Source organism: Pinus tabuliformis, chromosome 8 (assembly GCF_031772625.1).
Source record: "Pinus tabuliformis cultivar Carrire ecotype Pingquan chromosome 8, CPIR1, whole genome shotgun sequence".
Lineage (NCBI taxonomy): Eukaryota > Viridiplantae > Streptophyta > Pinopsida > Pinales > Pinaceae > Pinus > Pinus tabuliformis.
The window spans coordinates 1,164,855,113-1,164,872,514 of NC_142294.1; the positions used below are offsets into that span (position 1 = coordinate 1,164,855,113).

At 41.3% G+C, this 17,402-nt stretch overlaps 1 protein-coding gene across 4 annotated transcripts in view; it reads right to left on the minus strand.

The window, feature by feature from the left end:
- Nucleotides 1-17,402, minus strand: part of LOC149239491 (3-hydroxyisobutyryl-CoA hydrolase-like protein 1, mitochondrial) — a 328,118-nt gene that overhangs the window by 154,783 nt on the left and 155,933 nt on the right. The window lies entirely within an intron of this gene.

Below are 17,402 nucleotides of genomic sequence, written 5' to 3' on the forward strand. Positions count from 1 at the left end.
CTCTAAGGCCTTAGTGTTTAGGAAAGGCACCAATGGGGAAGCACCAATTGATGTAGCATGCCCATGGTAATCCATACTTACCACTTTCCACCTTTTCCTATTATCCATATCCATTCTTCGGGTTGGTGGTCATCGGTCTTTGGGATTAGCACCCTTCATTCCACATTCTTGAATCAAGGTCCAGAAACTTGGCCTCAAGGGCTAATGCAACTAAAGAAAGTTTAAAGAATATAAAGCCACAGTGAAAGAAAACGTAAATGCAAAAGATGCCTGGGACATTATTTAGATTGTGGGACAAAGCATAGCATGAGTTCTACATTGTTCAGTAGCCATCACCCAGTTACTCAAGCATTTAATCCTTCAATTAAAGAAAACAACTCTTGAAATTCCCAACCCTGATGAGCGAGAAACTGCTTCATTTTAAAATGGTATTGGAAAAATAAAATAGCAAGCTTGGGCTCCCAAGCTATGCATCAAGTAAAGACAAATCATTAAAGTAAAAGGCACACCAAAAGGGTGGAAAAAGCATGCCAAGAGAAGAGGTAACTCATGCCACCACAATTGCTCCCTCCTTACATTCATACACTCAGTATGTTCGACCCCCATTAGCACATCACATGGTTGTGACATTTTCCCTGAAGTCCTCCTGCTCTATAACAATCATTATCACACACACCTATGAATTGATGGGCTAACCTAGGACATGGCACTTCCCTCAGGGGTTGGAAACACCTAATAGCTTTGTTGACCTAATCATCCCTAATATAAGTGAGGTAACTTGTTTACAAGTCTTGATCTAGCTAGACATTTGAATATGAGTTTTGTGTCAAGTATTCTCGTGCCCTTAGCAATGGGTATGGTGCACTACAATACTTTAATGGTTATTACCCCTAATGATTATTGATCTCACTTGATCTTGGCGGTTTTTTGTCAGGTGGTGTTCTCATAGTTGCAGAGAACCCTTGAGAGATGGGTTTGATCCCCCTTCAATAGCACTTTAGAGGTCATTGTACCCCATTCAAAGAGTGGTTCTGACTTTCATGATGAATTGTTGCCCCTCTAGAGATTAGCAGTAGGCTATGAGATGATTCCACATGGTACTTGACCCACATATGTACCTGCAACTACTGAAATGTTGAACCAATGAGGTTAGGCGTTGGACTATTTGATGATGTGCCCAATTGGACCCAAGATGCACCCATGTTGGTCTTGACACTATTTGATGGATGTTGCTTATTCCAGAGCCCAGACAATGGTTGGTTATCATTGAGATGACATGGGAGGGCTTGCACACCACCTTTGGAGCCCAATGCTTGCAAATGATGATGCCACATCACTCCTCTTTAGGGATGACGTCATCATTTTTTGTTGCTTTATTCATGTTTCAACCATAGAAACTCCATTGCCAACCCTAGATCCTAGATATGTAATTGAAGGTCTTGTTTCTTTCTTGATATACCATTGAAACACCTTTTCTTCAAGATGTTATATGACATTGTTTGCCTTATCATTGAAAATCTGCAAAACCCTAACTTATAACAGCCCTATAATTGGTCAAGGAATAGAATTCTTGAACTTTGGTAAAGATTATATAAGCCATCATGGCTCCACCAGTACCGTATCCTAATTTATAGTCCTCATCCATCATCTTAAGCCATTCTTATTGAATATCCTTTAGGTGATTCTTTTAAGGAAACCTCCCTTATGGTTGGATACCACTAAAATAGTTGGAGAAAGGTTGCTAAGGTGATAATGGTAGTCAATCTCTTGTTTCCCTAAGGTTTGGATCTGCCTAGTGAGGCTTTGCATTAGGCCTACTAGATTTTGCAACAACATTTTTGGCGTCATTGTTGAGGACTTGCATCCACTTCCTCGTGATCTAAAGATTATGCGTCAAGATTTACTAATGAGAACATCCCAAAGCCCTTGTTAGTATTTCTCATTTCACTACTTCTATCACTAATTCTCGTTCTCTAGCCTCTATTAGTCGGTCAAGAATCAAAATGGGCCATTTTGCCTAGAAAGAGAACTACCCATAAGACCACTACCTATTAATCTTCTCCTATAATTTCCCCTTCCCCTTTATTCAAAAATCTCTTCGATAATCCTCCCACCTCAACCACAATGGCAAAGTCATGGCGTAACACTACATTCAATCCCCTTGACATGAGTACTTTTTAAGAGGCTCCCCACAAGCTTCTTGAGAAGTCTGAAGAATGTTTGCCTAAGTTCAATAGGACTAATGCAATCATAGCTGAAAAAAATATGGATGAGTTTTATTGGTGTGTTGGTGGAAGGATAATTGAGGAGGAGGATAGTCATGATGTTGCTTGTCGTCTCTCCTTGGAAGGAAGTGCTAGATATTGGTACCTAGATTTGCTCACAAGAAAACTTAAAAATTGGGACCAAATCCATGAAGCATTTAACAATAGATGGGTTATCGTCAAGGAAGGCATGCAACTCTAGGTGAAGTTCCAGGAAGCCAAAAAGATTGATATTGACAGTGTCAAGGATTTTACTCAATTGTTTGATAAGTTACTCAAACAAGTACCCAAGTTGTACAAACCTACTGAACAGACCATTCTCGCATTATATGTCGATGCCTTCCATGGACATATATATTATGCCTTAAAGGTAAATGACCCTCAAATCCTTGAACAAGTCAAAACATTTGTTATAACCACAGAACACAATCTAACCACATCTAAGATCGATTTGCTTTCATATCCCCAAGCCAAGGTGGAGGCAAGGTCTAGGCCAGTTGCCCAAGTTGACCACACCGTGCACGTCTTTGCCCAGAAATTTTACAAGATTACTAAGGAGCTAATGTAGTAGCAAATGGCTATGATGAATAAGTTGATCATCATGGATAGAGAAAGAGGGTCTTGCCAAAATTATCCTTCCAAGCCTTAATTCAATAATTCTAGGGCCCTTAAGAGGAATCTGAATAGTGGCAAGAATCCTTCCCAACAAACTATGCCTAATATCCTTGCCCCTACCAATATGATTAATCAAGAACGATTTCCTTAATGTCACAAACATAATGAATTCCATAGTGAAGAAAAGTGCCCACATAATCAAGATGAAGAGGATAGCCCAAAACATTTTAATTTGATTAATGACTCTAGTACTTTATCTAATATTTCTAATGGAAATATTAAGTGAATAACATAAACATGCACTAGAATAGCAACTTGGAAATTCAATACATACATAGAAAATCAAAACACAAGATGAAATGCACCAACTTCTGAGCCATATTATTAAACTGAGCCAAAATGATGCACAAATGAGTAAGAATAGATGAACCCGGGCTCGCTATAGCAAGCTAGGCAAAACCCAGGCGTGAATATTGTGCTCTAATTGTTGGAAATGACCCCTCAAAAAATACTATGCATGCCCAGGAAGAATTGCTTCTGTTGTTTGAAACATCCTGACTTTTCTGCCTCCCAAGTGCTCAGAAAATTCTGCTAATTTATCTGGAGCCTCCCCACACCTAACCCATGAAAACCCAAAAAGGGTTTCGCTCAACTCCAAGCCAAAATTGATCCCACAAAGTGATGCAAATTACCAGTTGAATAGTAAAATGCATTGTTGAATTGAAAGGAGATTTTTGGTTCGAATACTGCCCGGATCGCTCCAAAATTGCAGCCACGAACTCCTCTCCAAATACCCACAAAAACCTAAAAATATTTTGGACAAATTCCAACTAACCCAAAAATCCCTAAAAATAGTGTGAAATTCACAACCAATCTGCTCTGCGCCCAGCTAAGGGAATACTGTTGAAAATAGCTCAAACTTCTACACAAATAGCAGAAAATTTCCCTACAAAAAACTCCTCCGAAAATAGCCCACTTCCCAGCTGAATCTCTAGCAATATCCCCAGCTCTAAACCTTTGTGCAGACTTTGGGAAATGACCCCTGCGTAGGCCCAAAAATAGAAGAGTTTCGTTCTCCAAAATGTAGCAATCTCACACTCGCAAATCACCAAGAAAAAACTTGCCCTCCTCAAGCGTAAACCTGTGCAATTTCTCCGGTTTATACCAATGTGGAAAAAGTCGAAGTCGGGATTAATTCGGAAAGGGTCCAAAAGTTGAAAAACTCGGCAAAGTCGGGAGTTTTTCGAAAATGTCGGCAAAAAGTCGGCAAAATTAAAAAAACACAAAATTATTCATTTTTTTAAATTTTTTTTAACATCTAGAGTATCCACAACATCAAATAAATGCATTTCCACATAAACATGTAAAGAAAGCTAATATATAATATGTATATGAAGTCTAGTGCTACATCACATATCAAAAAAGTGAATCCACTCCTGAATTTTGAGTCCTGTCTGAGTCTCAACTCTCAAGAGTCAAAATATCAACCAAAAATATAATAAATGTACATCATGAGTCATCTAAAAGTCATCAAGTAATCACTAATCAGTCACTAAGATCCTCTTCCCCTTTTACGGGAATAGGGAATGGCTTTGCCTTTTCCTCTAGAGGAAGAAGACCCTGCCCCTGGGGATACAAAAGGAAATGGACTCAATCGTCCTCTAGAAGCTGATGGAAGAGGTGGCCTCTGTGCTACGCTGCCGCTGCTGCTGCCCACCCTAGATGGTGTCACCTCCTCCTCAGCATCCTCATCCAGCTCTGCTTCTGCCTCCTGACCCTGATGTTGCTCCGCCTCCTCCTCCTCTATCTCTGGCTCTCCCTCCTCTGCAACTGCTAGATGCTCTAGATCCACACCTAACCAATCTGGGATCGTGTCCAAGATTGGCCTCTCAGTCTCGACTCTCCATGCAGCGGTGGTATCAATATTGTCCAATGAGATGGCTTCCACATCAGTAGGTTTCTGAAGCTGTCTCACCCACAATCGAAGATTGTAGTAGACGTATACCATGTCATTGAGGCGTTGGGATTCCAATCTGTATTAGGGTCATAGATTGTAAATTAGTACTTAGAAAATTTAAATATTAAAATTAATCAAACGAATTCAAAAAATTTAATTTGAAATCTTTTTAGTGTTTACCTGTTGCGCTTTTTGGAGTGTATTTTGTCAAATACACTCCAGTTGCGCTCACACTCAGAGGAACTGCATGTTTGGCTGAGCACTCGAATGGCAAGCTTTTGGAGATGGGGTACTCTGGCACCATAGCTTGTCCACCAAGCATCTACAAGTTAAAAGAAAAATGAGAAACATAAAAAAAAACATTGAAATTCTAAACTTGAAAGTTTGAAACAAACTAAAGCTTACCTGGCATTTTGGTCGTCCTATTCTTAATAGCCATGTTAAAACCAAATGTGCCACCTCCCATCCTATAGACCTCCATTTCTTTAGAAATCTCCTCACGTTCTTGCTCAGATGACACCATCCTCTCGACACAAGTGAAGAATCCATCCATCACCTCGACATCAAATCTGAAACCACAAGCATAAGAAAATGCAGGGTTGAGGTAGACACCTGCAGCATGAATGGGGCGATGGAGGGTATTGTTCCATCGTTGATCAATCACTCTCCATATGACCTGTTGTTTCTCTAACCCCTCGTCTCCCTTATCTGCATAATAAGCACGGATGGCTTCTTTGGCCCTATCCATGGCCTCATACAAGTAGCCCATTGCAGGCTTCTCTCCATCAACCAACCGAAGAACCTTTACCAAAGGTTCTGAAATGGCACACACCTCCTCTACTCCTGCCCAAAAGCTCTGATCATATGAAACTAGTCTGCATATGCCCTCTCCCTCCGGTTTGCGGCTAATAGATAAAGAATGCCAATCTGCTGAGAGAAACATGCTCTTCACCTCCCACATAGAAATTTAGAATTCAACAGAGACTGAAGAGATATGAAAGTAGTGGAAAATCGTGTAATGGCAGGCCGCACCAACTCTTTGTTGTTGGTGAATTTTCTCATGAAGCTAAGCACAGATGAATGATTATAAATTAATTTTGTTATGCTCTTGGCTGATTCAACAATATCCCTCACAGTAGGAATTTTACCTATATCCTCCAACATCAAGTCAATGCAATGAGCAGCACAAGGTGTCCAAAACAAGTTAGGATACCTCTCCATAAGCATCTTGCCAGCTGTAACATAATTTGTAGCGTTGTCCGTTATGACTTGGACAACATTGCTTGGGCCTACTTCCTGAATGAAGAGGTCCAACAACTCACATAATAAACGTGCATCTTTAATGTGTGCAGATGCATCAACAGATTTCATAAACATTGTCCCCTTGGGACAACTAACCAAGAAGTTAAGAAGGGTCCTACCCTTCTGGTCAGTCCAACCATCTGACATGACTGTGCATCCAGTGTGCTCCCATGATGCCCTAAACTCTGCCAATCTAGCAGTGCACTCAGTCTTTTCATCTTGAAGAAGAGGCCCTCTCAATTCTGCAAAGGTGGGGGCTTTGTACCCCGGGCCAACGATAGCAACAGCATCAAACATAGGCTGGTAGAATGTGTTTGTCTTGGCAATGTTGAAAGGAACATCACTCCATAGAAGACACCTACTGACCAACTTGTCAGCTTCTGCCTTTTCCTTTTTTTTCATTGATGATCTGATCCCAGGTTGTGAACCAGTTGTTGTTCTAGGAACAAAAAAAGATGAGATAGAAGGATGAGTACCCATGGGTGAGGAAGGTGACGCTGCTGTAGAAGCACTGCCACTCTCAATTCCCCCCACTCTTGAGCCCCCTACAAGTTGTTTTGTTATTGCTGCCTTGGTGTCTTTTCCCTCCTCTTTATCCATCAATGATTGAATGGCCCGTCGGATGATTTCTGGAGTTGTGTTTTTGCAAAGTTCAACATTTTGCCCCGGAATTTGCCCCAAATGGAATTTTAATCTGTTGATGCCTCCTGACATATGCTTGCCACACAACTTGCAAGTCAAATACATTCTATTGACCCCCCCAGTTTCGGGTGTAGCATCAGGCTCACCAAACTCCCACATAGAATCCAAAATCCTCGGCATTTTGTTTTAAACTTTGAGCTGGAATTTAAAGTTTAAACCTGGGCACAAAAAAAATTGAAACAAATTCAAATCAACAAAATATAATTAGTAATTTGTATTGCACTCAGAATTTTCAATTTAGAAACAAATTAATAAATTTAAAATTTAAATTACAAATTTACAGTGATTTTAAATTTTAATTTTTAATTTTTTAAATTTTTAGACCCACCGAAGTTCGAACAGTGAACACTTAAGCCATATATATTTATTATTAATTTATTATATGTTAACACTGTGGGCTCAATTTCTGAGCTAGCATTCTTCAAGTGGGACTGATATCCTTCACCAAAAGGGGACTGATATGCTAGAGTCTGCATTGCTGAGTTAACACCAGGTTCCTAATAACTGTACCTACAGCCTACCTCACTCAAACTGTTCGATGAAAGTTCTCTGGAGTCTGAGACAGATTACACAAAACTTTGGAAAATTTATTGGGTATTTACTATTTAATATATCTGGAGATGAGGGTATCAGTTATCACCGTATCTTACAATGGTCATAACTTATAAGTATAACTCATAAGTTGTTAACACTGGCTGAATGACCTTAAGTGATAACAGGACTCCTAAATATTAGTACCTTGATATGGTAAGTGACGTTGTTTGACATGGCAATAACCTTGACCTTGTTTGATTTGGCAATAATTTTGTTCTGTATGGCAATGATATATATATTATAAACAGTGACATAAGACAGAAATTCCTATGCTCATGTGAACGATATGTAATGACAAAATGCTCTCACGAGTTACGAGTCACAACTGTGGTATATATCAGTGAAACTTAACAGTGAACACTGAACAGTTATATAATATACACTGTACAGTGTACACATTGCACAATACATATACGCTGTTATTTGGATAATGGGCCATGGCTTTCCGCTGCCCGCAGGGCCGCAATGCTCATTGCGCATAGCCATATATGTAATAAATATGAAATATATATTATATATTAATCATAATATACGTCAATTTTAAGTTTTAACTTTTAACTTTTAACAGCGTATGGTCTACCGTCTGAGGCTCTGAGCAGTGAGCATACCTTAACCTTGAGGGCCGAGGCTTGCGGGCTCCTGTTGGCAACGTTGCAACTGGAAAATGCACACCGAAAACTTAAAGTTGAAACCCTCGGGCCTCGATTCTCCACAGCGCGGATCCGGAACAAGCAAAAAGACAGTGAAAAATTAAATGAACGATTTCCGGCTTTTTATGCCCGCGGCCATAAATTTTATAACGCAAACGATTTTTTCAATCGACTCCCGAAAAAATCGGGATTAATTCGATTTTATCGCGATTTTTTCGTTTTTCAAAAAATCGTCAAAAAGTCGGCCGATATAATCGTTTCGGCCAAAAAATCGCATTTTTAGGAATTAATCCCGATTTTTTCAGGACTTTTTCCACACTGGTTTATACTCCATTGAACATGGACTTTCTCAACCCCCACAAATTTCCTTCTACGTCCTTAGAGAAACTCGCACCAACTAAAAGAAACCTGTAGATTGCTCCTCCTTGAACCAAAAATTCAACTCCCCATATTCTCTCCTAGGGTTACACTCGAAGTTCACCAAAGGAAGAGTTAAAATTTCCACTTGGAAATCCCTTGTGCTAAACAGCATGGCTTGACTTGGCTAAACAGCTCGAGAAAACTTGTGTTCAAAGTTAAATTGTCAAAAGATCCCAAATGGAGGCCTCTTTGCCTTATTTATAGAAGTTGATCCTCTCTCCCTTGGTGGACCCCATTTTCCACTAATTCGCACCCTTTTCTTTCTCTCTCTTCCTCCACAAGTGCGAATTATCTCTAGAGGTCGAATTGCCTCCTTTTTGTGGTCCCCACATTCCACTAAGGTTGTAATTTCTCCTATTCTCCTAAGTCCTCATGTCTCCCATAGCAAAATTGCCTCCAATGCCCGAATTGCAAAATTGTGCTATGCTTAGCACCACCCCAAGGATCCCCGCTAACCTCCTCAAATGAAAAATCAAAATTAGGGATATTACAATCCTCCCCGCCAAAAATTGTTTGTCCTTAAGCAATGCCTGAACAAGCACCCTCTCTAGCCGTTGATCACTACTATCGCCACCAATAATACCAGGGTCCCATCCTAGTCTCAAAAGGGTGCCACCATGTTATCGTTCTGCCACTCTAACTCTAACAAGTTGCTAATCGTGTGCACACTATATCCTCCTCCCTTGAAACTTGGTGGCAAAATATCGACGAAGGCCAAGCTCACCCTGCCCAAGTATCTCTATGATGTTAATATCGACCCATTCATTGCTAATATTGATTATGTGTTGCAACTAGAAAATCCTGCCTCACCAAACAATGGAGACCTCAGCGATCCCCCATGTGTCAACCCCAAAGTGAGCTAGATCACTCTCTGTTATGTCCTACTCCTCACAAAACGAAGTGGCCTGTCAGCCAACTAAATCCCTAGATCCCATAACCAAATATGCTGCAGCATAGTCCTAACGACTATTAAAATCCACCTGCCACACATCTCTGGTCCCTGTATGTAATCGATATATAGACTCGACACAACATGAATCAATCTGGTGCATGCCAAACTACCTTGTGTCTGCCATACCACAACGTAGGATCTGTTATCCTATCTCCTAAAAACGCACCCCGACACTGCCTGGAGACTAACATTCACCCTTAAGAAAGGTCAGACGCCTACTATATATGTTCCCGTGACACCTCAGAGTGCCTCGCCCAAAATGTATCATGCATCCCCTTACGTGTGAACTCAAGGGTGGAACATACACTACCTCTATAGCAAACCAGGCACTCTCCAAACCTGTACCTATCAGCTCGTGCCCTAACCTAACACCACCGCTGAGAAGTCTCTCTCCTGGTGCGTTGAGTCCCATCCAAATATCTCAAGTGAGCTCCCCGCCCCTACTGCTCATGCCCAGAGTGCCAAAGGACAACAGCCAAATCATCTGTGCCTGTAAGCAATGTAGAATAAGGACAGGCATGTGAGTCGCCATGGATACCATCAAGTGTCGCTCATCTGCGTCCTTATCAATCTTGGCTGAACTATAGCCAGAAGTATCCCTGGTGTCCCCGTCCATAAGTCTCCTTGGAGGCAACACTCCAATACCCCATTATGAAGCACCATACGCCCCTGCATACCACTGAGTATCCCTGTAATCTGTGGCATGCCACTGTACATTGCGGCATATTCTTGTACACCACTGGATACCCCTTGCTACTGTTGTACCACCTTGTACCGTCTCGTATCATGTATGTGTCGTTATACCTGACACTCCCCATGTGTACTGAATGAGATGCGAGCCGCTCCTCCTACTCCACAGCACAATGCAACACACTACGACCTTAGTCACCAAGTTCGGCGAATTTGAACGAATAAGTTCGAAATTCGCCGAACTTCAAACGAATACGAACTTATTCGTTCAAGTTCGCCGAACTTTATGGCGAACTCGAATTTAAAGCCGAACTCGAATTTTTTTGTGAACAAAATCGATTAAATTCGTTTTGGTTCGATTTTTTTTCCTGTTTTAAAAAAATTTCGAAATGAATTGCGGCCCGCAGGCACGTTTTGCTTTTGGTTTCATTGTTTGCGGACGCCGGAGGGTTAGGTTTCATTGTTTGCGGAGGGTTAGGTTTGATACACTACCAGTCTACCACCGAGCGACCGACGACCACTGACCTCAACCGAACTACCAGTCCGCGTGAGCAACATACAGACTACAGTGACGGGCCACAGGTTTTCATCGTTCAACAGGGTTTTCGACAGGTTTTGGACAACTTTTTCGATGGGTTTTGGGTCGTGGCTATTTAATATTAGATGAAAACAAGCTCATGAATTAATTCTCTAATCTGACCCAATGAGATTTACATCACCCACGTTTTCACATGTTAATTTAATAAAAATTTAAGAAATGGATTTATTAAAATGCTTTTTATCCTTAGCTCCTCATTTTAATATTATTTATATTTTCTTGCATGTCTTATAAGGTGATATTTCACATATACCACGATAAAACATTTTTTTTGAGGAGTTTATATAATGCATTAAAAACTTTCTCATCAGACTATGAAAAGTAATAGGGTTGCTCCATATTTATGACCTCCAATGCAATCAAACGATGTATATCACTTGTAAGTGCGTTTAACAGAGTTAAGACAGAAAGATTTATTTTTTTATGTGCATTTTTTATGAATTGATATTAGCTAAAGGTTTTGTATAGTTATTTAATTATTTTTATTTTTAGATTTTAAAAAAAAATTAATTGATTTGAGCAAAATTTAAATTTTGATGACGAACAGACAACATTACACATTATACTTTAAATTGATTTTTTTATATATATACATTTTTTTCTTTCGAATTTCTATATGTCGAATTTTATGGCAAACTTTATCGACAAAATTTTAGTTGCCAAACTTTATTCGAATTTCAAGGTCGTCGAACTCGAACTCAAACACAAACCTGGTGACTTTGACTACGACACACCACCATGCATCTTCATGCTCACCTGCAAACCATTTCTCAATGCTATATGCTCCTACACACCACTGGATGCCATGGCCTAAAGCTGAGACAGCACGCGTCAACCTGCCCCATACCAACATCACCACATCCATCGTCACATCACCATACCCTCCTATGACTAGATTTCCCCTCCAAACCCTCCTTGAGAGACCCGAGAGGTGAATCTCCCTAGGTACCAGTAGCGATACCACCCCTGCTCTACTCCTCTGTGTCCTTTGTGCCCCACATAACTGTGGGGAATCCCCAACCCCACACAAGTCACTATCAAAGTGTGTTGATCATCCCACGACACCATTCACAACCAGCATAATAGGATGACCCATGGAGTCCCCTCACAAACTGACTAGCCACTAGTGTTGACTGAAACTCCCCTAGAAAATGCATGTGCTCGACCACTAGGTCAACTATACCACCAATGCCATAGTCAACCTGCGTATCTGGTAAATGGTAGGTAGTCAGACCTGGATCCCAATGCCAACCTAGGCCTCCAAAATCCCTGATGCTTGAATGTGCCTACTAACTCTCACTCCGACCTATGACCAACTCCATATGCCTAGCCCACTCCACCGGGCACCAACTCAGAATCTCTCGCCATCCAACCCCAAGGGAAGGATTGAAAGCAGAAACTCTCGTACACGAAACCAGCCCCCCATCATGCGAATGTTGCCCCCTACATAGCTCATGTCACCTCATCTCATTGATCTAGTCAACACATAAAATTTTCCGAGGTAATTCTGCATCTCTCTCTCCGATGTGCAGAGGTAGCCTAGTAATGTTGCATGCCCCATTTATATAGGCCTAATGAGAGCTATTGTCTAGAGGTACTACAGCTCTGTTGATGGTTTGTGCACCTGTCTGCTCTAAATCGACCGTTTGCCCAAAAGATGATTGCTCGTCCTCCTCCACCATGGGCTCAACATGAGTCACGAACTTCCCCTCCACGACTAGCTCACGTCCCTCTATGTGATCTCCATGTTGTTGTAGGTGGTTTCCATCGAGGAACTCAGTTCTGGCTCTAGGTACCTCTGTGTCTCCTAGCACCTCATCTAAGGACAGTACCTCGTTAACAGATGGCTCTATGAGTGTAGGCTCTACTCTCTCCACCAAGGTGTCAACCGATGCTATCAAAGAGGTCTCCAACAATGGTGACTCCTACACCACACTGGGTATATCAGTGTGCTCCTCACCATCCTATGTGTCTTCATGCTCAACCTCCTCCTCAAGCTCCTAACATCTAAGGCCCAGTCTCCATCAACAGAAACGCCCCCTGGTCTCACCCTCTAACTGTCCTTGTCCTGTCCACTCCCTTTGAGGGGGTCTAGTGTCCTTTCGGTCGAATCTCTCCATGATCCTTTGTGTGAACTCTGCGTAGGATGTGATGTGTGCATGACCCAAAGGGATTAGTCCTCGGTACCACCACTCCATAGCATCTCCATCCATGTGCAAAGTAGAATGTCTAATGTCATCGACCTCTCTCATGGGGTTTAGCCAAAAGTATGTGTCCAGTTCCTACACCCATTTTCTGACCAAACTCCTAGCTGATCCATCAAAGTGGGTGAGGGTCATTTTTCCCACAGTCTTTTGTACGCCCTGCTTGGGCTGATCTCCCATATGTAATGTGAATGGCTTCACCCTAGTGGCATGCTTATCTCTAGGGTCTCTGTCATAGAAATGAAGATGGCTCTGGTTTATTCTGTCAATGCTACTCAACTGGGCCCATAGTTCTTTTGGTTTCTCATTGTTTCAATTGACTCCCTCCCACAGTTCTTGCATACTCACTCTCCCTTGAACCATGGAATTGTCTATGGTTTCACCCGTCATAGTGCATACATGCCCAAATCTTCCATGATCTTGCTGGCTACACCCACAGCTGGCCAAGATCATGCTCTGATACCAATGTAATATTCCTAACAGAAATATTAAGTAAATAACAGAAACATGCACTAGAATAGCAACTTGGAAATTCAATACATACACAGAAAATCAAAACGCAACATGAAATGCGCCAACTTCTGAGCCATTTTATCAAATTTAGCCAAAATGATGTACAAATGAGTAAGAATAGATGAACTTGGGTTTGCTACAGCAAGCTAGGCAAAAGCCAAGTGTGAATATTGTGCTCTAACTACTAGAAACGACCCCCAAGAAAATACTACTATCTAGGGTTCAAAAACCCTAAATATCAGCAAACCTTGAACTCTTTATAAAATAATCTCAAAACCTCATAGATACTCTACATATGTATTTTCAAAATAATCACAAAGATATAATATAGGAAACATACCTCAAAAAGGTCTTCCATTACCCTTTTGTGCTTCTTCATGTTGTAATTCTATTCAGGTAGAGGATTCTTGTGATCCTTATGATGTCCTCATAATGTTGTTTCAAGCTAACTTTAACTACTTCCTCTAAATCTAGCCATAATTATTTTTTGACTTCATTTTTACCTGCAATTCTCAAAAACGGAGATCGTAAAAGGAAAAGATATAGTTAAATAAAGTTAGACATGGAATCAACAACAATATAAGAAAGGAAATAGAATACTTATCTTTTGTGCAATAGAAGAAACTCCCTCCTGATCTTGCTTAGATCTAGACATCATCTTATTTTGAAATTCTAGGTTGGCTTTATCATAGACTTTCATCCAAATGACAATGTTTTCAAGATCCTTTATAGGCTAGCTTTAAACTGGTCCAACATGCTAGATGTTTCCTTCAAGAACTTCTTCCAAAGTCTTCAAGAGTAATACTTTCTTCAATGTGATTGTTGTGACTTCTTTAATAGGAATGCCAAGTTTGGTTCTTGTTAAAATTGGCAACTAGGGCCAAACTCCATGTGGATCACCTTATTTATGGCTTCTGATATTTTTCCTAGATTCCTCTCATCGAGAGGTGTAGGATTGATCTAAGGATCATCCAATTCCGATAAGTATTTATGAAGATATGAATTTATTTTGATTATGGACAATTGTCAACGTCGGCCAGCGAACTTATGTAGGCTTAGAAGCCCAACAGTCACATCTATTCATCCTCAACGTTTGCCTATAAATACAAGGAGCATTCTCCTCATTTGGACAATTCATTCACTTATCTTCTCTCTCTCTCTCCTACGCATAAAAGGAGCCTCTCTCTCACACGCGTGGCTGAAAGGAAGACGTCCTAAGGCAAGGAAGACGCAGAAAGAAGGACACTAGGGCAACAAGTCATCTATTTGACCAGCGTTGACCAAGCGTTGAGCATCTAGAAGTGTGGATTGGATGTGGTTGCCTCTCCTAGGCAAGCTGCAATTTTTGGCATGAAAACCAAGGTGATCTGACCTCTGGTTTGACCGGTGTTGACTACCCTAGTTTAGGGCTGCAAATTGACTTCAGAAATCTGCAAATTGACTGTACTTTTGGGGCTGTTCAAGGGTTGTTTCTTCAAGTTGTTCAAGGACAAGTTGACCGGAATTTGACCAAGCATTTTAGAGGTCAATTTCAACTAGTTTGACCAAGTTTGACTTTGCTGATCTAGGGTTTACTGCCGCTGATATAAAATTACAGAATTCAGATTTTGCACTATTTCTCTCTACTGAACTACTGAAGATAAAAGAAGATTTGCTCAAAGGGTTTCCCTGCATTGGGGTTTGTCCCTGGCTAGCCGCCACATCTTGTGTCTCTTGTCTTGGCTTGTTTTCTGTTGATCATTTAATGTTCTACTGCACTTTACTTAATGTATATGTGATTGCTAATCTATGGGTAATAAGGAGAAAAATAAGTAAACTGCCCTAAGCATAGAACATACCATAATTTAACATGGTATCGGAGCTGAGGTGAAGACAAAGCCCAAGCAAGAGCAAGAGAAATCACCGAAGAGAAGGTTGGCAAGGCTATCTTAAAAAGAAATCATGGGGTCCTCCACACACTTCCCTGCTGAAGACAAATTCCGTGAGAAGTCTGACTATCACGGATGGAAGATGTCTCTCGATCTAACATTAGAAGAGCAGGAAGTGTTGGACCATGTGAGACGCAGGATTGTTGAGCCTCCATCAAATACATCTGCTACTGCTAGGAACAAATGGACCAAGGGAGAAGTCAAAGCAAGGAAGATCATCCGGGACTCTATTGACAAGCGCTTGGTGGCCTATGTTTCCGAGCTGAACACCTCCAAGGAAATCTACGATAGACTGGTGAGTTTATTTAAATTTAATGATGCAAATCAAGTCTTGTTTCTTAGAAATAAGCTGAAGGAAATTAAGAAGGGCAAATATGAGAATATGCAAGCATATTTCTTAAGGATCACCGAGATCAAGAACAATCTCCTATCTATTGGGGAAGTAATTCCTAATACGGAAATGACACTCACAACTCTTGGAGGACTACCATCTAAATGGTATATATTCAGGACTACTCTTCTCAACAATAACATAATTCCTGGATTTGAGGAATTAATGGCCAGATGCATTCAAGAAGAAACAAGGATGGAAGAGCAAGAAATGAGCCTTCGTCATTCATAGATGCTGTCAAGCATCAAGTATGGAAGGATGCTATGACCGAGGAATATGGGTCCATTATGAAAAATGATGTTTGGGATGTGGTCCCCAGACCCCAGAACAAAGCAGTTGTCACTTCAAAACGGCTTTACAAGATAAAGCACGCAGTTGATGAAAGTGCGGAAAAATATAAGGCTTGTTTTGTTGCTCGTGGCTTCTCCCAGAAGGAAGGTATAGACTATGACGAGATATTTGCACCTGTTGCCCGATATACCACCATCTGCTCGATCATAGCCCTCCCTACTTCACAAGGATGGAACCTACATCAGATGGATGTCAAGATTGCGTTCTTACATGGTTCGATCAAAGAGGAGGTCTATGTGGAGCAACCCGAAGGATTTGAGATTGATGATCGAGAATCTCATGTGTGCAGGTTGAAGAAGGCCCTCTATGGGCTAAAGCAAGCACCTCGAGCATGGTATGAGAGGATCGATAGCTACTTGATGAAGGTGGGATTCACTAGGAGTGAAGCCGACCCTAACCTTTACTTTAAGTTTATAGATGACAAGCCTCTCATACTGGTGCTATATGTTGACGACCTCTTTCTAACAGGTGCAGACCCTCTCATTCACGAACGTAAGAGGAAGCTGGCTTCCAAGTTCGAGATGAAAGATCTAGGACTTATGCACTATTTCCTAGGACTAGAAGTCTGGCAGAAACCATGGGAGATTTTCCTATCTCAAGGAAAATATGTGGTGAAGATATTGGAGAGATTCGGCATGGTGGACTGCAAGCTTGTAACTACCCAGATGGAGCTTGACTTCAAGAAGTTAAGCGGTAGTGCTGCCGGACCTGTTTTACGAAATGCTACCGAGTATCGTCAACTCGTCAGAGCATTAATGTTCTTGGTGAACTCCCGTCTGGATATATGCTTTGCAGTCAACACATTGAGTCAACATATGGTTGAGCCTCACCACTCACATTGGATTGGTGCCAAGAATCTGTTGAGATATCTTCGTGGCAGAATCACTCATGTGTTGAGATACACTGTCGGAGATGTGAGGCTACTTGGGTATACTGATGTTGATTGGGCAGGCAGTGTGGTGGACCGAAAGAGCACTTTCGGGCGTTGTTTCTCTTTGGGATCTGCCTCGATATCCTAGATGAGCAGGAAGCAGAAGTCGGTGGCTTTGACCACCGCCGAGGCAGAGTACATCGCTGCTAGCATGGCCTCCTGTGAGGCAGTCTGGTTGCGAAAGCTCTTCAGTGAGTTGTTTGGATTTACATTGGATACCACCGTGATTCTGTGTGACAACTAGAGCAGGATCCGTTTATCAGAGAATCTTGCATTTCATGATCGCTCCAAGCATATCAATATCAGGTACCACTATATTAGAGATATGGTGCAGCGAGAA